Here is a 26,916-nt window from a genome sequence, read left to right on the forward strand (position 1 = left end):
CTTATGCAATTTTTAGCCAATCACAGGTTTGATTATTTCTAGATGGAAACACAGTTGCATGTTCTTACAAACATGCCATACCAACATGTCTTAATAAAGACAAATCCACTGAAGGCAACTAAAAACCTTTACACGTACCTTAATTTGCTGTCATAAAGATAATATGTACTAATATTTATCTGACTTTAGTAAACACTTCTTGCGTTATCATGTCAAAGTCACATTTCTTAACAAAAGTGGATGACAATGAATTGGCCTATAAATGGTTAAATGCATTCATTCACAGGGACAAAACACATAGCTGGGGGGGTTTATATGTCAACAGATTATCCATATGTTGTGATTAGTATGTGCTTCTTTTAAACTTGATGTAACAACTATTGTCTGTATAAAATAACCTCAGATATGAAATACTAGGGGTGAAACAATATAGCGGTGCATATTGCCAAATGCCTAAATAAGATGCACACATTACGCTTTTGTCTGTATTGAGAGAAGGCGATACACTGCTAAAATAAATTACTCACTCAACGTGTTTAATGACTTCCCAGTGTGTTTGTCAGTTAAATATAATGAAAATTGTAATTAGTGTTGAGTTAAATACACAAAGTCAGACACTACCAAAATACAGCTAGCTTTTCATTTTGAAACTGTAACAAGCATGCTGATTCATCACAAAGTAACTCTCAGCCAATCATAAACGTGCTTGTTGCCAATAAGGTTGTATGTACTTCCGTTAAGTCTGTCAGCATGGCGACTGATGCTAAACAATATCCCGCCGGTGAAATTGAATGTTCTTCAGCGAAATTCAGAAGTGAAGTGTTGAAATTCTTCTTCACTTCATGTCTATTATATTAATGAATAGAGAAAAGTAGACTATGAGCACACTGCTTGCATGTTTTGCCCCACAATCTTGCGACATAACAGCAAAGCTACGAACATGAAGTTGCACGTTATGCAACATCATCTAGCAGCATGGTTGGATAGCGGTGAATCTAGTGATGCAGGGGAGGGAACAAGGAAGCATAAAACATGAATCAAAATGCTGCTGCCAATTGTCACAACTGCATGACCAATGAACATGATGAATTTGCATTTGATAATATTCTTTATTGTATTTTATTGCATCATTTGAATCATTTCATGATCTATGGTCTCTCCATTTCTTGATTTACCTTTCAGCCTGCAGTAAAATTTGAGCCTGTCTGTGATGAGGGTAACGATGAGCAGGAGCTCATCCTACCTCTGCTACCTGATGTCAGTGATCTGCCTGCAGATGATGTGACAGATTTGCCACCAAAGGAGGAACATCAACAGAACCAGAGCCCACAGCTTCTACTTCAACAGCCAGCACAGCCATGTAGATTTGTTTCATGATGTGTTCACAACCTCAGTTGTGAAATCTGAAAAGTCGCTTTTCACAAGGGTTGAAGAACAAGTCAATCTCATTAAAATCAGATCTTAGTTCTCGCTACCGTTTAGAACTAAGATCTGATTTTAATGAGATTGAGAACAAGTTAACTGTTATGTGTCAGAGCAGTGTTTTTCCCTTAAGGAATGAATCTAGATTTTCACTGCTGTCTACCATGGCAAAGTTGTATTTGTGTATCCCTGTAACATCTGTGCCCCTGAAGGGGTTTTCTCCACAGCAGGGGACAAAGTGACAGCTTCAAGTCAGACTATGTTGACATACATATTTTTCTGAAATAAAACCATGAAGCTATGATTTAGCTTGCAACATGTAAAGGACATTTTCAACCCGTCATTCAAATTAGTGAAGTTTGTTTATGTTGAAAGTTGTAGTTATGCTGTTTGTTGATTCAAGAGTTTGAAATGAACTGAAAAAAATATAACTTCAAGTCGATGGTTGTTGAATAGTTGTGGTTCTCGGAGTCCAGATTACTGATATAAGTCACTCACATATTCTGTTTTCACTGACTTCGTGACTTTCACTGACAAACAAGAGTAAAGCTATTCTTATTTGAATATTTTGTTTGTTTTTTTTACAGTGAGGAAGAACTTGTAGTACAATGATGCATGAAGATTCATCAACCTGCACTGAAGTATTTAATTCCAGAAGTTTCCACTCGATTTGACGTGAATATGCGTATCACGACATGTATCGTATCGTGACCTTGCTGTATCATTTCACCCCTAAGAAGTACCATTTATTATTGACATGATAAACATATATCAAACAATAGTTATCATTGTGTATAATTCTAAGAATACTACCTCTATTACATCATAGACACAAATTCCCATTTTGGCAATAATCACACTATAAAATCTTTAGATTTTTTGATAGACGTCCTCTTCACTGCCAATTATCCCCCAGTTTTGAGGTAAACTGCATCGATCTGCGCATGCGCAAGGTGGAAAAACATCACTTCTTTCCAATAACCTTCATCGACTAGATGTAAGATATATTGGGGAGGTGGGAGGGACTATTTCCTGATGTTTAGAGGTACTATTCTTAGAATTATACACAATGATAACTATTGTTTGATAATTCCTACGAATATCCTACCTCTTTTACATCATAGCCAGTATTTACCAGAGGGACAGGTGGGATCTGTCATCTAGTACTCCCGGATAATTGGCAGCATTGAAGTAATGCAAAACACAGGCGCAACGGGGTATGAACCAATGCCAGACTTCCTGATTTCACCCTTGGCAAACCTGCAGAAGACTTGGCACTTGTGGCGTCCTTCCCGTTTTATGATCTCATAATTGTTACCTGTTTTGGTGAAATATGACCACATTTTTTATGTTTCTCTCCGGTTTTGATGACCTTTCTGACGTCACTTCCGGTTCTGAGAACATCTATGAAGACACTTTTGGTTCAATCTCCTGTGACATCATTTGGGTCATTATGACTTCACATATATTGGTGATAAAACATACCCTTTATGTAATTCTGGTTCTGAAGTCTTCCACGACGACACCTCCGGTAGTTATACATGTTACGCCGAGCAACTAACAGTGTAATAACCCTATCATCTTATGATCTATGATCCCAGATGTTAGCCATTGATCTGTCCAACCTAGTTGACATATTGTAAAGGCTAACTTACCTTAATTTGAGGTACTTTTGGGCATCTTCACACTCCCACCGGTACCACCCCCCACCCCCACCCCCACCCCCACTACCCCTAACTACAACAGAACAGGGGGTGGATAGGCTACTGAGTGACTATAGCCTGGGCCGCCACCAAGGGCCCCAGGGAGTATAGTCCCTCTAGTTCGTGTTGTACGTCTCGTAGGTAGAAATGAGTAAATGAGTAAATGAGTAAACGTTATGTGGGATCTCCATTGACAGCTTGATACCACTTGTTCGATGGAAACTGAATTCCATGAGGCCAGACTTGTTTCTAGTGCACGGATTTCATGAGCCTTGCAACTTCCCCATTTTTGTGTCGAAAGCTGGGCTTGACGATAACTATCAGATATAGTGTTTCTTAAGCCATCCGGCCAGTTGCCTTAGTAATGTCCTTTTCTGACGAAGGCTTGCAAGAGATAAAGAGCCGTTTTCTTTTCTTCCTGTGGTTCTGAGTAGCTGAAATATAGTAGCGCAGAGCTCTGATGGGGCATAATAGTCTATCTGGATGATCCACTGTTTTACTCAGGGATGGGATAGAGTGTTGTCTATGTCCTAGAGGCCCAAACGCTGATGCCTGGTTTTTGGCGATAAAAATTCTGGTAGTGATCTGAAAGATATTGTGCTCCAGTCTTGTGAATGCGTAATAGATGCGATATCAATTGCGTGAGGCTCAGACACTGTAGCAGCTGTAGCTAACGCTAAGAGGAAGGCAGTCATTTTAGAAACTGTTAAAAGTGTAGCCTCTGTCATTGATTCATATGGAGCTTCCATCAGTGCAAACAGAACAATGGATAAATTCCATTTAGGGAAAATGCGTGGGATTTTTATGTCTTCCAGTGAAAACGATTTCATGAGTCGATTTAATACTGTGTGAGATCCTATGGATAAACCATCACGTTGTAGAACTGAGGCTAATGCTGATCTATAACCTTCAATTGTACCATGTCTGAACCCTTTCTCATTTCTCAGGTGAAGAAGAAAATCAGCCACTATAGGTATTGTTATAATTGTTATGCAAACCTCTTTCTATTCGCCACTGGCAGAACTTTCTCCATCTGACGTTATAGATAGCTGAGGAAGCTGGTCTCCATGAGCTAGCAACCGCTTCTTACGCTGATTTTGAAAACCTGGAAACTTGTATCTTTGTCGTGATAGTTTCCAGGCGTGAAGATGGAGATTTGTCAGGTTGTCGTAAAATGTGTCCGATTTGGGTTGGCCGAGGAGATCGTGATGTTCTGGCAGTTTAAGAGGCTCTTCTATGAGAAGTGAAATCAGTCTTTGAAACCACGCTCTGTTGGGACACGCTGGGGCTATCAGAATTATGACGCAATCCGTGCTTAGGCGAGTCTCCAGAGTCTCTGTAAGAGATCAACTGACACCTGGAGATGCATTTCTTTAGTAACTTCCTTGGCAACCCCCTGGATCCTGTTGTCAAAAAGCTGGGAGATAACCAAGGCATCTGACGGAATGTAACTTTGTGTTGTTCTTCCCATGGACAGTAGTAAAGTAGTCCCCGACGTCTCATGGCAGTAAATGTTTCCATCTGGTCAGTAATTAGCTCCATCAAATCCTGGAACTTGCTCTGGATCAAGTTGACAGTCCCTCTGACATAAGCTTCGTCCAAAGACTTTGCGTGATGAACTGACATGCCTATAGCTTCTATGCCTGACAGAATAATGGATAGTAATGGTAGGGTCCACCTAATAGTAAAATCCAGATGAGCTAACTCCTTATCATCTAAAAGAGATGTAACCGATGTGCGCTTTGGGGCAATAGATGTGATGTTTCCATCTAGTTCTGGAGTCGCTGATTGATTAGTCACCCCATGAGTTCCTGTATCAGCTAAATTGAATCTCGGCATCTAAAACTTGTCCTTTTGTCTGTGGAAGGCCCTGAATGCCTGATATAAGTCCAACATGATCGCCAGTGGTGGTAAGGTAATGGGAGAAGCAGTGTTAGATGTCATCGCGAAACCTGAGTTGATGTTGCCCTTTGAAGTACTACGAGGTAGATGGAGGGTGTCTGCGATCCAGATGCCCATAGATGACGGAGGTGAAGTCAGACTTTCAGGAGTAGCATCCGACGGAGTAGAAGTATTATTATCTCTATCCCTTATCTCTATTCCTGGTGACGTTGTGGTAGCGAGTGCTGTATCTGTCCTCGACTGTTCAGTGCCTTGTAAGACTGTCGAAGGGATTGAAGAAGAGATCTCATTTGTTCAGATAAATCACTCTGTTCCTGTGATGTCAATAGGGGATGTGATATTGGAGGAGCCATACTAATAACAGGGTTCGAAACTGGATGTAAAGAAGGAAGTGACTTGTCTGGATATTGCTGGCCCGTGTGAGTCTCTATCGGTGACTCAGAAAATGAGTGTGAAGAGGGTCGATCTCATTCCATCTGTCGATCCTAATATCAATGTTGATCTCTCGTTGACGGATAGTCAGGGTAGGGCCGAATTTAATAGTCTCCGTATCGATCAGTTGTTGGATAAGGATAGTATCTCATAGATTGGTATCGATGAAATGGAGATCAATGTCGATATCAGTCGACATCTTTCGTAACCAAAGTGTCGAGATGATTGTGGCTAGGAATAATGCTGAGATTTTGAATGATGATGAATGTGATCGGTCGAGGTGACGATGTTGATCTGTAGAATGAGAACGCCTCAGTTCATGTGCATACTATCATCTGTAGAGAGGTGATTCCCTGAATCGGAGTTATCTCCCTGTTTCGATGTCGAAGTTTGTTCCAGTGACGATCGACCTGGAGGAGAGTGATCTGAATGTCAACCCTTAAAGATTCGACCTGTCGAAAGTCATTCCTTATCTGATCAATCTCGAAATCTACGACTGCGTTCCTTGGATTGTTGATCCGAAGAACGTCAACCCTTGAATTGTTGATCTGAGGAATGTCAACCTGCGGAATGCCGACCTGAGGAATGTCGATCACTGGAGGGTTGATTGTGGTTCAATGTCGACTTCTCTGTAGAATATCGATCCTTCGAAGTCGACTCTGAAAGCCGATCCACCAAATGTCGACCTTCGGAATGTCAACCCTTGGAGGGTCGATCGTGGTTCAATGTCGACTTCTCAGTACAATGTCGACCCTTCGAAGTCAACTCTGAATGTTGACCCACCGAATGTCGACCTTAGGAATGTCAACCCTCGGAGGGTCATTCGTGGTACAATGTCAACCCTTTGAAGTCAATTCTGAATGGCAAATATTCTGAATATCCTTGGGTCAAGACTGCTCTTTCTCTGTTGGGTAGGCAATGTCGATGCCTGGTTTCTGCTAGAGTTGATGGTAGTCGCAGTAGATAATTCCGGAATGGCTTGGTCAATAGAGAAGAGTAGAGGTATGGCTGGTCGATGTAGAATCGACTGGTCGTGCAGTACTTTCCGAAGTCGATACATGACTTCCTGTAGATCAGGTCTGAGAAGATATACATATCTCGGTAGACTGGTAAAAATTTACTGCCAGCACCATACATTTGTCTGACAAATTTGTTGACTGGCGTTCGTTGTAGTGGGTGGATAGCTGTTAGACTGTGAAGAACCAGCAGGAACTTTGTCATGCAGGAAACTGTCGGTATCCACTGACAGGGAAGTAATCGTGGCTCACAGTGGTTGCTTTACTACAAATTTCACAGTTGGATGACGGCTAGTCCTGGTCGCAAGCTTAGGTTTCTTGGACGCAGAGTGTCCATGTTCAGTATCTTGGATTTACATCAGCGATCAATCCCTCTCTTCTGGCATTTTTTAAGATAATCTGTAAATGTCTCTTGTGACAAATGAGAGCATTCCGACCACTGTAAACACTGTTTGACTCCTCAACAATCTCAGCATAATTTATGAGGATCCACCGCGAAAACATGCGGCAGCACTTCATGCAGGCAGGATGTTTGGCTTGGTCCTTACCTATATTAAAATGCCAGGCCAGCCTAACCCTAGCTAGGCTAAGGGTAAGACCTTTCTTTTCTCCTCCTTCTTTTCTCCTTTTAGATGTAATTTGGAGTATATTGCACACATACAAAACTGAATTTTAGAAAGACACATTTTGGCATTAATATACTGGCTTTGATTAAACATACCTGGTTGCACTATTCAACAGTCACACAATATATATCCTTGATTGAGTCCATGTAAGTAAACACAAATTAGTAAGTCCCAATGAGATATCTTGTACACAGTGTCCATCTTGTAGGTGCCCGTGAGGCGGTTTCTGTATTGTGCAGGGTCTGCATGAAGATGGCTGTGGACGGGTCTCTGTGGGATAGGCGTGTATACTTCTTTTCTTAGGTCATGTGCAGGAACGACATCTTGAAGGGGAAGTCTTAGCAGTGTTGCTAAGATATTCGAGCAGGGAAGGTTTGGGATCGGAGAACTTGTTCTTGATCGGAGAGGTTCTTTTTCTTTCTTCAATCTTGTTAAAGGCCTTTTCTTTGTTCTTGGTGATTGGCCTCCAGGAAGGTAGTATATCCTTTCAATAAGAGACTGTCACTTCCTACAGTATTGTGAACCATATGCCATGCTGCAAAGAGGTACAGGAAAGGACAGACTAAGAAGTCCCGATAGCTTCACCAAATTAACAACGCGTGTCGGTCCGGCGTTGATTAATGAATAATTTGCATACTCGTATATGCAAGGGGCCGACGTATGGTTCCTGTAGGTAGTGACAACTTGGAGACGATGGCTTGCAGTATATACAGTTTTACTCTATACATGTAGATATATACATACATACAGAAGACACTATGTGCCAGGTCAGCACATGGTGGTAGTGGTTGTTGTCTAGGTGGCCCTGAGCACCCAGCCTAACCCTAGCTAGGCTAAGGGTAAGACCTTTCTTTTCTCCTCCTTCTTTTCTCCTTTTTCTCTTTCTCTCCCCTTCTGGTCCAAGGCTTATATAGCCAAGGTCACCTGACATTTAGTAAGTAATAAATATAAATGTAAACAGTAAATCATCAGTGACATACTTGCACATCCTGTTGCACATCCTGTTCAGGATGGCAGTAAATCATCAGTGACATACTTGCACATCCTGTTCAGGATGGCAGATGTACACAAAACTGGGGATTAACAATTAGGATTAGCATCTTATAAATAACAGCAATTAAATGTTTCAAGGCATATAGATGTCATGGCTCCAGGGTAATGAGCCTTTGCAATCAAATGTTCTTCAGACAATGGGTGTCGTAAATCAGTCACCATGACAATATTAAGGATGTTTTCAAAAACATTCACCCCCTCCCCAGTCTTCAGAACAGATGAAACTAGGTGCAGGGCAACCGGATGAATGTAGTAGGGTCTATGTGTTTTTGTACCCAAAACAAAATTGTCCCCAAAATACTTGGTGATTTTGTTCCCAAGAAAACGGAACTAATTCTATATGATAATATTTATTTTTTCATGTTTATTGCAGACAATGAGCAGAACGTTATAAGACATTTCATCAAGTTCATAATATTCATGACTAACTGTACATGAATAAAGTCAGTCCACATTGTCAAACTCAAATTGATTGTTTGGTTTTGATAGGAAAGTGACATCTTGTCACTGAAGAAGAGGACAGTTAAATTGGTAAAGCCTAAGTTAATTACATTGTTTTGATAGGAAAGTGATAATAAATTAACTCACTACAAGTAATGTTTAATGTTCAGGGTACAAAATCACATACCGGTTTGGGTACAAACTCACAAGAAATTTAAGGTACAAAAATCACATTTCAACTGGACTTCGTGAAATGTCGGTGTAAAAAAATAATTCTAGTCAGTAGAATATATTCCTTTTCACATTTTGAAAGGAGTTATTTGTTTACATAGCCAAACATAGACGGCTTATGTTTTGTCCTATAAGTAGAAAAAAAAATCTGAAAAATATGGACACCTCAGAAATGAGGGCTTTTAAAGTTATTATTCTATCTAATTTGTCAGATTTTTTTATGTTGGTCTGTCAAAGAAAAATTTGAAAAAAATGATTTATGACACTGTACATTTCAAGCACTTAACCAAAGAGAGTATTCAAGGAGTGACAAATAGGGTATTTTTAATTGCAAATACAACTTTTATTTTGCAATTCTTCTTTCATGATGCCTTGGGCATTTTTATACACACCTATACACACCAACTGAGAAATGTGTGACACACCAACTGGTGTGAGGGTGATACTTTGATTGCATACAAGGGAAAAACAGGTTTGCAGCAGTACATGGGTGTCTAGCCGGGAGAGCCACATTTCAGAAATGGCTATTGCCGGTAGAGCCACATTTTCAGCTGAGTGCATTTCACCTATTCTAGCGGGTAATTAATTAATCCGATTACCGATACCTTTAAATGAGTGTCCCACATTTAAATTACTAAGCGTGGTGTTCTTTAGAGATACCTTTAAATGAGTGTCCCACATTTAAATTACTAAGCGTGGTGTTACTTACTTACTTACTTATATTGGAGATTTAACGTGCGCTTTCCGACTGCAAGCGTATGTCGCACACGGGCCCGGCCTGGCCATTTAATGTGTTTCCAAAAAGGGGAAAGTGAGTTTGTGCAACCCAGGAGGGGGGCTTTAGGGCTTGCTTATATAGTAATTTTGAAATTTGGAAAGAATGCAAAGGGTGGGTGGGGGGCGAACTAAGGGAGCTGTGTGTGTTGGGTGGTTGTTAGATAAGGTAGTTTTGGTTTTAATATTTTATTTGGGGTTTAAATGCGACTAATTAGTCCTGTTTTAATTAGGTATATGCCTAAGACTTTGAATTTTTCTAATTTATTTTGTGGATTTAGGATTGATTCTAGTGTAAGTCCCGTTTTAAGATTTAGGGTGGTCTGTAGTGTTGTTCGGTGTGTTTGGTAGTGTGTGCAGTGAATGAGTACGTGTTCTAGTGTTTCTTGTTGTTTGCAATGCGGGCAGTTTCCTGTTGTGTGTTGATTAGCTATTTTACGGTGATTATTTAGTTTGGTGTGGCCTGTTTGTAGTTTAGTAATTATTCTGTCGATTTTTATGGATAGGTGTAGTATTTTTGGTTTATTTAGGTTTTTTTTTGAGTACTTTCCTGATTTGGCTATTTGAGTTTTGGTATATATTTTGCCATTTTTTGTTGATATTTTGTTTAGTGACACTTTTGATTTCTGATTTTGAGCTGGGTAAGTTTAAGCTTATTTCTGGGAGTTTAAGGGATAATTTTGCTGCTTTATCTGCCTTTTCATTTCCAAAGATTCCTACGTGGGCGGGGATCCAAATGAACTCTATTTGTTTACCTGCCTTAGTTAAGTTGTTTGAGCTATTGAGTATTTGATTTATTAGTTTGGGGTGGTTTTTAGTGTTTTTATTTTTGAGGGCTTGTAGTCCACTGAGGGAGTCGGTTAGGATGAGGATTTTTTGGTGTTTTTTAGATTGCTGATTGTGTAGTGCTGAGGCCATGCCCATTAGTTCGGCCGTGAATATGGATTGGTTGTTTGGGAGTCGGTAAGATTGTGTGTTTTTGGTTGGTTGTGCGATGTGGACTCCGAAACCTGTGTGTTTTGAGATCGGATCTGAGGATCCCTCTGTGTATATGTGACACCAATTTGGCCAATTTTCATCAATGTAAAGTTTTGATGAATATGTTACTGTTATCCTTGTTGAATAAAAAATGAGAAAACAAGACTTGTTTTGTTATATACGGTAACCTGTTAGAATCACAAAGCATGTTTTGACAGCATAGCCGCGAGAGCCACATTATACAATCACGCAACCATAACCATTGCCGCGAGAGCCACATCAATTTGGGCTATCTATTTTCGAAATGTGGCTTTGCCGGCCTGTAACCAGTACATGTATGCGCAAAATAAACCACATGAGGTGACATAAAGTCTTGGGGTGTGGCTGACAGGATAAAATACATCTGACAACAGTAATCATGTATACACAGACTTTTCTTTTCCCTCCACCCAGAAGACTGTGACATATGGAACATGATATGGACCTATACGGACTGGATGTTCAGAAACTTATCACGGATCATGTTCGATCCAAGGCTGGTGATGATCTGCATTTATTTTGAATTTTTTTTACATCACATTGACTGGTAGACGAAAAACCTGTTGACCACAGTTCACAAGGCCTGACCTCATATCGCCTACAACCCATTTTGCATATGCCCTTAATTCATACTACCGGTAATTCATCAGTCACATAACAATTACTGTAATTTCACCAAGTGTCCAACTACATCTAGAAACTGCATCACAGTTTTTCGCCAGTTGCGAGGTGTAGCTTCAGTCTCTCAAGTCGGGCATCTCTGTCTCTGTCAATACATGCAAGGCAATTAACAGCACCAACAAGACCTGTCTGCCATCTAGAACGTTTATCAGCTGTCTCAATCTTCTTGATTTCTTTTATGAACTGGTATATGTGGGGATGTGACTGGGGCATTCTCTTCTTTAGTCCATTGTGAAACCCCTCCAGGTGGTTGTTGGAGCGAGGTCCAGTGTTCTCGTGCTGGTTCCAGGTATTACAGGGAAATCTGGCGTCGTCTTCTACCCAGGTACTTGTTACGTAGTCATTGAAGGTGGAAATCTGTTCACCATCTGGACTCTGCTCCATTAACTTCAATCCAAGCATCTTGGACTTGATCCAGTGGCAAAGTTGTAGCTCGTCGGACGTGGCTCTGTACTGCAGGATTGTTCATGTACTCTCGCAAAAGACCTCTGTCAGCAACTTGACCCCACAAAGCTTGGGCATATTGGAAAATACACCCCCGAACTGAGCTGCCAGGGAGGATCTCACTGACAGCACTGATGACAGACGATTCAAAGTCTATCTGGATCACATCTGGGGAGAGTTCTACACCAGTCCTTGCACCAACAATGTCTTTCAACAATCTAAATAATCTAACATAAGTCTGCTTGGTCTTGTTTGGGAGCAGTGAAAATGCCACAGGATACATTTTGCCATCCACCAGACAATAAATAATGTACACCTGCAACCACAAGCTAGGGCAAAGAAAGAAAGTACCATCCATAAACATGATGTCAGCTTCACTCAGTATTTCCAACATCACAGTGATTGCAAACATCAGTAGTCAGTCATCTACGCACAGGAAGTCTCTGCCATCTTCTGTCTTGCTCCATGGATCTTCCAGGCTGATATTGGCTCTGGATTCAGGTACTGGCGGAACCGACTTGGCTCTATGTCTGTACAAGGCGGCTTGTACACTGGCAAAGGATGGCATGGTGACTGCTGTGTCTTCGTCAGCTTGGTCGAGTTCAGCATTGTAGATCTGCTGCACAGGAGTGATGTCAGTCTTGACAAGTTCCTTCATTCTGGCTATCATTCTGATGTGATCTGCATTCTCAACAGGAGGATGAGTGTGCAGAGTAGTGGATGCGATGTGGTTGCCAATATTGCTACATCTTCCATTGCAGCCAGGAATGACACACTTCCAGTGAACTGCAAGTTGACGCTTGACATTCAGTCTGTATCGGTATCCAGCATGAAGCACTTGTTGAGCGCCTCTCTGTATAGTAACAAACTCAGCTCTCTGAAGATTTGCCATTTTGACGCTGAGTGTGTTGTTGTTAAGTGTTTAAGAGGTCGCCTTCTCCTAAGCAATTTCGGGTGACCTGTCCCTCTTTGGGACTCCTGTGTGTGAGTAGGGTACACATATATATTGCCAGTTTTGATTTTCTTAGAATTTCTGTCTTTGTATTGATATGATTTCCATTTTTATCCTTGGCTGCTCTGTTTATATACGTTTCGAGTAGCTGTCCATCTCTCAGAAATAGAGTTAGTCTGGCCTTCGCTATTGCATCTCTAGGCTTTAGGAGATCTATGACAGATAGCGGATCTAACTGCAATTCTTGTTTTAACCTAGCCCGGGCTGGGGCATGGTCTTGACATTCCAGTAACATGTGAGCAATGGTTCCAGCCTGATTGCAAGATGAACGAACCTTGTCATAGTGCTTTTTGTGACCGAGTCTGAGGCGTGAGATAGCAATTTCAATTTTCCTTTCATTTGAGTATGAGTTTGGCTTTTGTTGGACCTTGGGTTGAATTTTGTATAGCCATCTGCCGATCTTACTTGCGTCCCATTGGGCTTGCCATCTTTCTGCTATGGAGGCTTTGATTTTGCTTTTTATCTCTAGTTTACTAAAGGGAATAGGCTGTGTATCCACTTTGTCTAGAGCTAGCTTCGCCAGTGAGTCTGCTTTTTCATTTTTCATCTGCTTAGTGTGAAACTTGCAGAGGTTTATATACAACATTCCGAAAAAGAATAAGATGAGATGAGCAGGTCTTGCTAACACAAAATAAACAGCTAAGGTGATCAAAGAAGAAGATGAGTAAGTCATCAATCAAAGCATGTATAGCCAGTTGTGTAATACCCATTGATATGATAGGGGTGGTACAACTGACCATTATAATTATTGTAGGCCATATGGGGTGTAGGCGATATGAGGGCAAGCCGTTGGTTCATGTTTTTAGAGACATGCATGAGCGACACTGTCACACACCTGAGCATACTGCAACAAACCTTGAAAGTCCTGCCAGACTAATTACAACTTATTTCATTGTATTTTTTCTGTATGTGACAGGTGATATATTTCAAAATTTACTGTAATTGTTTCTTACGAAAGATTATCATCAGACTACCCCTGTCTGTGATATCACATCCAGTGACCTTTGCACTTACCAAAATATTGCTGTCAGAATTCATGATCTTTATATTTGTTTCTCTCTCGTCATATTAAACGGAAAATGACAGAGGAAACATTCATCGATTGAAAAGACTGTCAATTTTCGCCAAGGCATGTTTATGGAGGCAAGGTAAACTTTGTTGATATTAAAATAGCAATAAGTTATGCTGAGGTCGAGCGAAGCGTGCCATGTTTAGTTATTGTACGTCTGCTAGCACAGGAATTGTTCTTTTATATATCATAAATATTCAACCAAAACACTTGAAATAAGGATTGGTGAATATTTATGAGTCATTAATTGTTTCCTGCCAGTTTTATAACATGACACGTAAGATTAACCAGAATGTTCGTATTTCAGCAACTGACATGATGACCTCGAAAATTTAGGTTTTTTTCCTGTTTAACATTTGGATAATAAATTTACTGAAATGTTTAATAATCTTTCAACACCAGTCAACCAGAAGTGTTTACTGCTGGGACACCGAGTTCCCAGAGACTCTTGTGTGATAGTAAAGCCAACATTTATCAAAGAAAATATCGGCTTGTAAAATATATTTGCTACTACATGTTATACACCATTTGAAAGGTCTGATCCTATGGTTTATAAATATGAAAGTTATGTTTTTCACATTTTTTAAAATAATGCATTTACAACTTAATTAAGTTCGTTGTAAATAAAAAATGTAAGCTAACACGTTGTTAACATCCAGATTAAGGACCAAGGAAGCGAAAACTTGATGATTTTCGGCAAATATTAGATTTCATAAATTCCACTTACCTATTTCTCTTTTATTTTCATTGTTTACGTAATTGGAAAATCATTTTAAAAAGAATTATAAATAGTTTCTGTCATCCCCAATTTCCCGATAACAGCGGCTGTCCGCTCAGTAACATGAAGAAATACCCCCGTTTTCGAGGCTTCGTATGAATAACACGTTCGTCGAAGAATGGCATATGACACATCGCTGGAAAGCTTATTCCTTCATCTACACGCTCGTAACATCGCCTGTTTTTTTTCCGTAGTTATAACAAGCGATTTCATTGGATTAAAATTGGTTTCTAATGACGCTTTCTTGCTGAAATCTGCTACAAGTTTTGTGATTGGTCAATTTTGAGCACGTGACCTAAGGCAGCCAATCAAATTACAGCTGTGATACCAAGCTCGTGTTTGATAAATTTCAGAAGTTGGCAACAGATTTTTGTTTAATCGTGTTATTCTGAACGTTTTAAGCAGGAAATCACGATATATATTAAAAATATTGAACTCCGTGAATGTATCGTGCTAGGTTACGAGCTGTGACAAAGATTTTTCATGCATATATTTTTGCATTAAACATCGTGTCCGAGCCGAGAATTCAAGGCGACGAAAGCCGAGATGTCATTTGACTTACATTACACGCGATCGCACGAAAAGATGGAAATAATAACTTAGATGTAAGTTTGATTATTTTTAGATATATTTTTGTTGATTTTATTTATTACTTTGTATAATATATTTAAAGATTTGTTTAAAACGTCTTTATTATGCTCTTTGACATGTTCGATGTGGACCCGTTGTCGAAATGTGTGTCCGAGAATTTTATTTTCAATAACATCATGGGAAATAGTGAATAATTTTTCAATTTATCGATAAAAAATGATAAATTGAAATGGAAGACGTATTTTAGACATTGGGAAATGTGATAGATTTAATAAATGAAAGATATTACAGGTAGGTCCATAAAAATATATACTATTTTGACGTGACTACAGCTTGGCCGGTTAACCGGCCTACAGTGTCTGGGGACTCGATGCTTCTTGGCCGGAAAACCGGCCTGAGGTGTTGAAAGAGATAATTTACAATCGCACTGTTAAAAAATCGAATTTACTCATTAAAATTAAGAGATTGGAGATATGATTACTGAAATCAGTTTGCACATATTTAACGATATCAAAAGGTTCCTAGCATGAAACGCAAACCATCTCCAATAACATAGTTCAGGTAATATCAAGAAAATTTAGAAATTTTATGTTCGCTTTTGTCTTAATGGTACAGCAGATAGTGACAAAATCTTGCACATTGTGGTAAAAGCATGAAATTTAGCACACATGTTAACCACCTCAGTATAATAAAATTTAGATATAGTACGTGCCATCTCATATGTGACCTCTGGTGACCTTGGTGGCCATTTTACAAAATGGCGTCCATTTCACATGTTGCAGAGACAAACACAACATATTTGTGGACTGATAACAGCTAAATCGTTCAGCTATGATGTCTGAACACACCTATTAGGTCCCCAAGAGTCCACAGAAAACATACATGCAAGCTACAGTCATTTAGACTGCACATATTGACACATAATGATTTAGAGATGGTATAAATGCTAAATGTTTGGATGACGTATCCAAATATGTCCTCTCAAGTAAAGTTGATGAGGCCTATGACAAAGCCTGTTCCTGTTGTTATAGGAACCGACGGGTTAAAGTGTGTTATTTGTCAAGAAGACAAAACTGAGAAGCTTTCTTGCCCATGTAATTCTAAATGCAGTGACGTTGGTGCAGGTTACATCAATCTTGCAGATGATCTGATAGCATTTGATAATGCTGGATCTCTCCCCCAAACTCTTGAAATCTCAAGGCTAAATGAAGGGGATGGTGTAAAAAATACATTGATGCGACATTCAGCTAAATTTCACAATAACTGCAAGCTTTCATACAGCAAGTCCAAATTAAAACGAGCTCAGAAGAGGTGCAGTACATCACCCCCATGCACTGATGTTAGTGGTAATTAAGAAAGCACGTGGTGAGCGGTACCAACGGCAACAGAACATAACCATGGATAATGTGTGTTTATTCTGTGAGGAACCGTCTAATACATCTGATTCACTGCATGAAGCAATGACCAAAATGATCAGTGAGAGAGTTTGAAGATGTGCAACAAGGCTGCTTGATGATCGTATCTTAGCAAAGGTATCGTCTGGAGACCTTGTTGCTAGTGAGGCAAAGTACCACTCTAAGTGTTTGATCGGCCTGTATAATAAAGCAGCCAAACTTAAAACATCAGAACAAAAGGAGAACTGTGAGGGTAAAAAGACAGAGGCCATTTATGCCAGAGTATTTGCAGAAATTGTGGCATTTGTTGAAGATGCACTTACTGACAGAGAATCACTGAACACATCTCCTGTATTTAAACTCTCCAAGTTAGTTCAGCTATACAGTGACAGACTTTCACAACTTGGTGAGGAAATTCCATCAATACACTCTACAAGGCTGAAACATCGCATTCTTGCTAATTTTCCTGAGTTGCAGGCCTTCAAAGAGGGAAGAGACATTCTCCTTGTATCCAACGATGATGTTGGTACAGCTTTGCGGAAGGCCATTGACATTGATGTCGATGACAATGCATTTGTACTTTCTCAGGCAGCAGGAATCGTGCGGAAAGAACTGTTCAATGCATCAACATCGTTTGATGGCAAATTTTCCTGAAGACTGTTAAGTTGAAGCGGTTCCTTCTGCTTTACTCACTCTTGTGGCCATGGTTCTGTATGGAGCGAGTATTACGGAACAGTCGGTTGTACCACAGAATCAAGCACTACTCAGCATGTGTCAGTTACTACTGTTTAACGATCCAAGACACAATCCAAAGGAAATGCAACCAATACGCCACAAGTCTCGGGAGCCTCCTTTGCCCGTGTATCTTGGGATCCTCCTTCACAACAAGTCACGCAAGCGTGAACTGGTTGAAAAACTCTTTGACCTAGGACCGTCAGTGTCCTATGACCGAGTTCTTGAGATTTCAACTGATATTGGCACCAAGACTTGTAAATGTTATGAACAATTGAACACAGTTTGTCCACCAGACTTGAAAATTGGTGTGTTTACAACATCTGCTGTGGATAACATCAATCATCAAACAAGTGCTATCACTGCGAAGAGTTCATTCAATGGGACATGGATCTCAGTATTCCAGCACTTTGACAACGCTGACCAGATGGTGCTTGACCCTGTAAGCAGCCTTGAAAAAACCAGTGGCAACGATTATGTAACCACCAGTCAGTCAAGGAAGAGGCTACCCAGATTGCCAGCTTCTTACACCCAAGTTCAACCTTTGTCCGATGTGAAGTTCTCTTGCTCTGTTCCCGAGACTGTTGGACCAGTGCAGTCTGCTTGTGATCTAATGTCTCCAGCTATACAGTTAGAGTACACGTGGCTTGAACACGTTAGTAATACAGTACAAAAAGGAATGGATTCCACTAACTTATCATGGGCAGCTTTCCATGCAAGTCAAGAGAATCAAACTGATACACCAGCTACAAAGTCCTTCTTACTGCCACTGTTCCAGGAAGACGCCGTGACAGTAGCAATGATGAGGCATTCGTTGGTTGACTGCACTAAGGGCTTTAGGAAATCTTCTCAGTGGATCTACGCAGTGGATGGGTAGGAATACTGGTTCGGGCAGAGATTGCCACAGCTGGCACAGTAGATTCATTCTTGAAGGCAGCTCACATCACACGCACAAGAAGGGTGCACCAGGTGACAGCTTGTGCCATGTATTTATCCCTGCAACAGGCATATCAGGCGTATATGGAATCTGTTGAACCCAACATTGAGACGAAGTGTCTTGAAGAATGGTGTATTGCTCAACAGGAGTGTCATCCGACCTTCAAGTTTTGGTTCATGGTCCTTGAACTACAACTCACCATGCTTGTGTTTGTGCGATCTATTCGTACTGGCAACTTCCATCTGTATGTCGATTCCCTGACAAAGCTGGTTCCTTGGTTTTTCTCTCTTGACCACTACCACTATGCACGATGGATATCAGTCCACCCCCGAGACATGGTGACCTTGTCAAAGCTGCACCCCAATGTCCATGCTAAGTTCTTGAATGGACAGTTCACAGTGAACAAGACACCTCATGCTTACTCAAGAATTGCTATTGATCAAGCACATGAGCAACATAATGCTGTGGTAAAAGATGATGGTGGAGCTGTTGGGCTGACTGAGAATCAGCTGCTCTCCAGAGATGGATGGTCAGTGGACCCGAGATGGCACATCTCATCAATAACTTTGAAGTGTCATTGGATGATGCACAGAAGAAACCTGACATGCCCCATCATGAACAACGTCCAGGTGTGCAAAAGGCTTTCATTGGAGATGTCACTTCACTGAAATATGTTATTGAAGAGTATGGTAATCCATTCCTTGAAACTAGTTGCGACCTTCTTGTACTTGATACACAGGACATTGCTGATAAATCTGTTAATGACTACTTGTATAGGCTTGAAAAGCTTGGATGTGAACAATACAACACATTTGTGAAAGAGCGGCTTGTAGAACCTATAAACCGGTCAAAACCTAAAGACGACCCAATAAAAAAGAACAAACTTCGTCTCTTTAGTACACCAGTGAAACGACAGAAAACTAAAGCTCAGGAATTTGTTTCAGCGCTGAAATGTGACAGAAATCTCTTTTCAAGACTTTATGTCGCTTGTCAAGTGCATGATGGGAATCTTCATGATTTCTTTTCTCATGAGAATCAGGTATGCCCACCATCACTTTCAGACAGGGGCAAACTCAGGCTTGGTACTAAATCTGACATAGTTCAATGCCTGGAGGATGTTTTGCTGGAGCAAGATGAGAAAAATACAGCTACAGAGGTTGTAGTGATAGATGGGCCAGCAATAGTTCACATGTTGAAGCCAGGTTCAACAAAGACTTTCAAAGAGTATTCTCAGGATGTCTTTCTACCATACTTGATGTCACAGCTTCACAAGTGCCAACGAACAGATATTGTGTGGGATGAATACAGGTCAGACTCTTTGAAGGTACAAACAAGAGACAAGAGAGGTAAAGGAGTACGTGCGCCGTCGAGTACAGTCTAACAATCCAATCCCAAAAAACTGGGGAGACTTCTTGAAACTTTCTGACAATAAGAAAGAACTATTTGTGTTTCTCAGCACAGAAGCCATCACTATCCACACCGACAAGCAAGTCATTAGCACACTGCATGAGGATGTTGTCTGAACAACAAAAGGACTAGCACCTTGCACACATGAGGAAGCAGACAGCCGAATTATGGTCCATGTCGCTGATGCAGCTAAACAGTACAAGATTCTCATCCGTACAGTGGACAGTAATGTTGTTGTGATTGCTGTATATGTGTTTGCACAGCTACGAATGCTACTAACGGCTTTGTGGGTGGCCTTTGGCACAGGCAAACACTTCCGGCTGATTCCTGCACATGACATCGTTTTAGAAATTGGACCAAGCAAGAGTCTCGCACTTCCCATGTTCCATACCTTGACTAGATGCGACACTGTCTCCTGCATTGCTGGAAGGGGAAAGAAAACAGCGTGGGATACCTGGAACATGTACCCTGAGGTCACTGCAGAGTTTGCTGCACTAATGAACCAACCACAATTGACTGATGTCGATAACTTTTTTTTAAGTCTATGGACACTGTAGAGAGATTTTTTGTTCTACTATATGACAAAGCCAGCTTGAAGAGTCATGTGAACGAGGCAAGAGTGGATCTCTTTGCACACAAAGGAAGAGATGTGAACAACATTTAACCAACACAATCTACCCTTCTACAGCATGTGAGAAGAGCAGCTTACCAGGCTGGGCATTGTTGGAGCCAGGCTCTTAGACCAGTGGTTGACATACCACGACCAGCAGGATGGGGTTGGACAAGAACTGATGGAGGAACATGGGAAGTCATGTGGAGCAGCCTCCCACAGGCCAGCAAAGTGTGCAGAGAACTACTGCGATGTGGCTGCACAAAAGGTTGTCGGGCAAACTGCAAGTGCGTGAAAGCAGCATTAAGCTGTACTGCACTGTGCAAATGTGATGGATGTTGCTAGTACATGTACATGTAACCAATAAATTGCAATGGAAAACTTATTCGTCTTGAGATACGAGTATTCGGTATTTTTAACCCTTACTGTGCGTGCCCAGACAACAGCAGAGACAATTTAACGAACACTTCCAATATGCTTATCTTGGATGGGTTATACTTCTACAGTGACCGATAGGAGAGTCGTCCGCCATACACGTTGATGCCATATTATCAGGAATATTTCCAATTATCAAGGGTTCATACACTCAACGAGGTTTTCCACTTTCTTGGAGATAAAACACATTTATTTACACTCCAATATAATGGCTCCAGCTATCTTAGTTACCAAGATATCAACAGATATTTGTCAGATTGTCGGCCATTTTTCAAGATGGCCACCAAGGTCACCAAAGGTCAAGTTAAGGATGGCACTATATCTAAATTTAAACGTATTGGTATGATGTATATTAACGCCAAATTTCATGCTTTTACCACAAAGTGCACGATTTTTTTATAATATGCCATAATCCACTGGACTATAACCTCTGTATGTTTGAAAATGTCAGGATATTTTTATAGGATAATGTACAATTTTCTATCAGGAATTAATGTGCAAAACATTGGTTCCTGTGTCCATTGTTTAATGAAGCACCGACCATTGAAATGACAGATTCTCTTTAGAGTGCCTTATGCTAAAATTAATCCTGGAGGCAGGGGTAATAAGTGTGAAAACAATTCTGCAGGCTAGAGGTTAATCCCTGATATCCCCAGAACAAAGGAGTGGTGAGAATAAGTTGCTTGGATAGAAGGGAATCACAACTGCCGATATCCACGGAACCAAGGTGTGGTAGGTAAGCTGCTGGGATAGAAGGGAATCACAACCCCTGATATCCCTAGAACCAAGGTGTGGTAAGAATAAGCTGCAGGGATAGAAGAGAATCACAGCCGCCGATATCCCCAGAACCAAGGTGTGGTAGGTAAGCTGCAGGGATAGAAGGGAATCACAACCCAATATCCCTAGAACCAAGGTGTGGTAAGAATAAGCTGCAGGGATAGAATGGAATCACAACCGCCGATATCCCCAGAATCAAGGTCCTAATATCCTCAGAACCAAGTGTCGGTAAGAATAAGCTGCTGGGATAGAAGGGAATCACAACCGCCAATATCCCCAGAACCAAGGTGAGGAATGAATAAGTTGCTGGGATCGAAGGGAATCACAACTCAGCAAACACACAATGTTATCACAATGTGGCTGGAAATTTGTGTGCAACATAAATTGGGGAAACAGCATTTTTACATTGTTTGTTTAATAAAGATTCATGATGTTAGCATAAAACCTTCACTCCAACATTCTCTAAACACATTGATTGCCTGAATGTTGTGTTGTTATTTTATGAAACCATAATACTGTTTTTGCTTTCTATTTTTTAGTAAATCAATAATTGCAAAAATCATAATCACTTGTGGAATAGCCATGCCTAAAACCCACTTGTGATTTGGACAGAAAATTATTACTTTCAACATAATCATTTAAACTGTTTACTTCAGTTCCTAATAAAAACTGTGGTTAACAATTTTGCTGGGCAGCTTATAAAACATATTGGCCGAAAATTTCCAGGGTAATCTGTACTTCCTTCACCTTTGCAGATTGGGCGAATAATACCATTTAAGGATTGTTTGGCATCACAGCACAGCAGCAACTATAAGATTACATGGTCTGGTACACAAGGGTAAAAGAGTTAGCACTGAAGATTTAATGTATGTCAGTGGAGATGGCGAGTTAGGTATTTCAGAGACACTCCTGCCAACATGACATTGCTTGGATGAGCGCCTCCAACTCAAGGTTGTTGATGTGTGATGTGTGCTGTACGTTGGACCACAGCCCTGAAGCTGTCTGGTCCTGTAAATGAGCACCCCAACCCTGTAGAGAGGCTTCTACGAACAGTTGTAACGTTGGAGCCAACTTTGTAAAGGAGACACCTCCTAAGACATTCAACTCTCTTGTCCACCAACTGAGATGCATCCGTAGGCGAGACGGTGGAGTGATGATTATGCAGGGGTCCTGACACTGTATTGGGCGTAGGTGCAGACAACCTCTGCTTGTCAAATCCTGGGTTGATGTGAGCACCCCAGCAACATTTGCCACTGGTGAAGTGTGCTGGATTGTCGAAGGGCAGGTGAGAGATGGTGCGGTATCTTGAGCCATCTGTACTGTGGCACTGTTAGGTCCTGATCTGTCTGACCTATAAACTGGAGTCGGTAGGATGGAATCATTTCCGACTTCGCCTCATTGACCACCCATCCCAGTTGTAGGCACCTGGTAGAGTCGGAGAAGCAGGTCCGGATGGTTCAGGAGACAGTCGTCTATGTACAACTTGAACCGAATGTCCCTCAGGTATATGAAGACAGCCACTGACTTTGTGAGACCTTGGCATGGGACTCAGTGACCTGATCATTAAATAATGAGGAGGCCGACCACAGTTGAAGAAGGAACTGGTGTTTGAATTCACAATCCCAATTAGACAAAGCCAAGTAGCCTGTCCGGCGGGTAGCAGCTATCTCAGCAATATGCCGCTATGCTGCATATTTTGGACACACCCATGCTTACAGTTCGATTCCCCAGTATTTGAACATAACTCGCATATTGCATCAGATGTTTGGGTTCACTAACCCCTTGAAGGCCAATTTTCTCTTAACATCAATGTTGAAGGGCATCAAAAGAACCAAAGGATGAGCCTCTAACTACAAATTGCCTTTCACTCCAAACATGCTACTGCAAGTTCAACGTACAGTTTCCTCAACAAATACAGATGCTGTGCGTTTTCTTGCAGTTTTTGTGCTTCTTTGGACTATTTGGAATCAGCACTGTTACTGCAGGATCTGTATCTACGAAGTTTGCCAAATCAGTGTGCTGATCAGATGCGAGGTTCACTAAAAAGGGGCGGTTTTGTGCGTGCGATCTTCGAAAAACATTTAGTTCAACAATAGATGCCATTATTTGACACGACTCCTGTATCCAGAGCATCCTCTGTGTCCAAACACGGCGCTCAGTGCCCTCCACATCTCAAAAGACTAGCTGAAGAACAATATGACCTTTAGCTACGTTTCCTATGCCATCCATAATCTAAAACATGTTAAATTGTTTTCCTTACCACTACAGAATTTTGGGTTGAGAGTTTCTCATACTTATCAATGTAGACATTTCATGCTGCAAAGTTTGCCAAGATATTGTTTGCCTTGCATCAGCATCAAACTGTTATTAAACAAGGAAGTAGTTTGTGTAGTTTAGTTGAATAAATATTATTGTGCCAGGCCCGGTGCTGTTAAATCGGAAACACATTTCAAAGTGTCTAAAGATGAAATAGTATCCTGGCGTCATCAGTTTTCGTTCAGATGAGACACACGAGCGCATTAGATACAAACGAATATAAATAGAGCAGTAATAATATGGTACCTACCTGTTGATACAGTCAATGTCCTTTTATTCAAATGTTATTTATGAAAGTCTATGATGAGAGAGTCTGTATCGATTGCTTCTGAAGTTCTGAGTTTGGCCATGACACTTTAGAATGAAGTCATATGTTTTCTCTTGCCTCATTGGCTTGCTATTTACGTCCAATAAGCCTCGCACAAGCTTGTCACATGCACACTGAGGGGAATCCCACTCACAAAATGACATTGATAAAGTTAACTCAAGGTGAAAAAAGTGTCAAAACTTGAACAACTGGATGTATTACACAAATTCAAAAAAGATTTACACAATTATAATGCACATCACTCTTCTGGCTCATCGTCGCAGGGATACCAAAACTTTGCATTTCCTCTCAAACACTTGACAGGCGTACGTGTATAGATCAAATGAGTCCAATATGAACATGCCAGGTGTTTGCATTGTGCCCTTTTCATAAGTATGAGCGATGTACATTGCCGAACTTCATATAGTTATAGCTGCCACTTTTTGCACTTGCAGCAAAGTTCACTCTCATCACGCTGTGATTCTTCTGTATCTGTCGGGTCTGCACCAAGAAACCAGAAGTTCCCATAGTCGTAGAATTTCACGACTTATACCAGGTCACTATTGTGGATTTAATCTTTTGGCTTTCTTTATGTGCCACTATTTTGGCCAAGATATTGCCCTCCATTATTGCTTTTCCTCCAACAACCGAACTATGGACCTTTCTTTTCTTTGTGGGTTTAGGATCTGTTGTCAGAACGTGTTCAGCATTTCAAAGAAACTAGTACACCTGGTGGTACTGACGTCATCATTGTCAGCTGAGGAAATTGTCGTTGTGGAAGGTGTAGTAGACATCTCAGCACTTGTCATATGATGCATTTCTTGAACACAGACTGCAGATTCATTGGTGTGGGGGCAGCACAATAGACTTTGCATGCGACTTCTCATAATGAATCTCCGTCAATCACAGACCTTACATATTCCCTGTGTAAATTTTCTTGATAGGACCAAGACATCCAACATCCATAGGCTGGAGTAGATGCAATGTATGCGCTGGCAAGGAGACAATGATGAGCTTTTCCCATGCCCACTTGATGAGGACAGAGATACATGTGATTTATTGCCATCATAAAGAACCAGAACTGCTGTAGTCTCAACATAGTACTTGCTGAAGTGATTCTCAAGACATTTCTGAAAGATCTCTATGTTAGACCCACATGTTTCACTGACAGTGCCTGAAGTACTGGGAGTACATCCTGTCAAAAGTTCATCCCTCATTCGCTGACCCTTAAACACGAAGTAGGGAGGTACTGCTAACCCAGTTGTGCTTCCATACAGTCGTTGTGTTGGACCTGGACATTGTGACAGCAACCTGGACTTCAGAACGTGTGGAAACTACACGGGGAGGAATGTGGCTCTGAACTATCCCTTTCTCGTCAATGTTATAAACAAACTGAGGTCTGCCTTTTAGGTTGTACTTGTCCAGGATCTTTTCCAATTCATCAATTATCATTACATAATGAATTATCGTCTTTTCTGATGTGGCTTTTTTTCTCATGATCTCAAAATAGCAGGGCTTCCGCACTCTAAGCTCTGTCCATCTCTAAAGAAAACAGTAAAACCACTGAAGTGAAAGAGGCTTGTCATCTTTTGGTTTCTTCCCAAAGCCGACAGCAAGATCAGTAGCTAAGGCTGTGACTTCTGCACGAGAATACCCATACCCAAGAGTAGACATCATCTCTACATGAGATACAAAGCTTTGTTCCTCCTCTTGGGATAATAACGCATTTAGTGCCCGATCTCACACATTTAACAAAATCGATCACGAAGAGACGAATAGGGCATGGAAAACTGTCTCACTGCACTTTTGAGCCCTTTGCCAATAATGAAGGCTTCATTAGCTTTTTCTATGCTTTCAGGTGGATATTGCCGGTAATTGATGGCAGATGGCAGATTTGAACAATGAGGTTGTATCTGCGCGTGAAATTTGTTTAAATGAATCAACTAAAGCCACATGGAAATTTTTAATTTGGATATAGCTGCATGGCTTGACAACAGTACGTGAATTTATAATACACTGAACAATTTTCATCTGTTGTGTAAAATTGATCGTGTTTGTTTTGCGTATGAGCATAATAATCTGGTTCAATAGCAAATTTGCTGGTTTATAATTATGAGTACACACAAGGGACATGGGTCGGGATATCATAGATATATGTAAATCCTGCCCCCACCCAAAAAATATTTGACAACAGTGCATACTTACTTGTTACACTTATCTGAAGAAGTTTGAAATGGCATAGTGTTGTTTTAGAATAAATCAGCCAGGTACCTATTATTTGTAATAACCAAACATGTGCGATTGGGACATTCATACATAACTAAATCTTGGGGAAACAAAATGGCGAGTTCATTAACTGTAAGGGTACAAATAATTTGGATACAATCATAGATCTGTATTTCATTCAAATGAATTATGAATAGTAAATTACAAGAAGGGCATTTTGATATATACATTTTCATACATACATTTGGAATACAAACATTGTATGAACTGCTGTAACTCAGAAATTCAGATAGGATTTCATTATTGGATGTGTAATCAAAGTACACCAGTATACTGGTGAAGCAAGGACCTCTGAGTAATGCTAATGAATAATTCTATTCCAATCTGTTTGGGGTTTAGTGAAAATACTCACCAAGGGTAGAGAGGGAATGGTCTGCCATTAATTGGTAGCCAACTAATGATACTTTTTAATATCTTTTTGGCACCAACAAGTCCACAATATTACTGATGCTCTTTGTATGCAAGATTTACCAGAAGGATGATGGGAGAAGGTTAGTCAGGAAAAGCAGGGCAGAATTTATTG

The 26,916-nt window shown here is 40.7% G+C and overlaps 1 protein-coding gene and 1 long non-coding RNA gene across 10 annotated transcripts in view; one reads left to right on the forward strand and one right to left on the reverse strand.

Moving 5' to 3' along the window:
• Positions 1 to 1,956, forward strand: part of LOC124113359 — a 45,561-nt gene extending 43,605 nt beyond the window's left edge. For both annotated transcript variants that reach the window (XR_006857767.2, XR_006857768.1), the window contains one exon: positions 1,183 to 1,956. This is a non-coding gene — a long non-coding RNA (uncharacterized LOC124113359). The remainder of the gene's footprint in view (positions 1 to 1,182) is intronic.
• Positions 1 to 26,916, reverse strand: part of LOC124113358 (prominin-1-like) — a 589,013-nt gene that overhangs the window by 200,374 nt on the left and 361,723 nt on the right. The gene's annotated exons all lie outside the window — the stretch shown is intronic.

The sequence above is a fragment of the Haliotis rufescens genome, unplaced genomic scaffold (genome assembly GCF_023055435.1).
Source record: "Haliotis rufescens isolate VD_foot unplaced genomic scaffold, xgHalRufe1.0.p SCAF_12, whole genome shotgun sequence".
Lineage (NCBI taxonomy): Eukaryota > Metazoa > Mollusca > Gastropoda > Lepetellida > Haliotidae > Haliotis > Haliotis rufescens.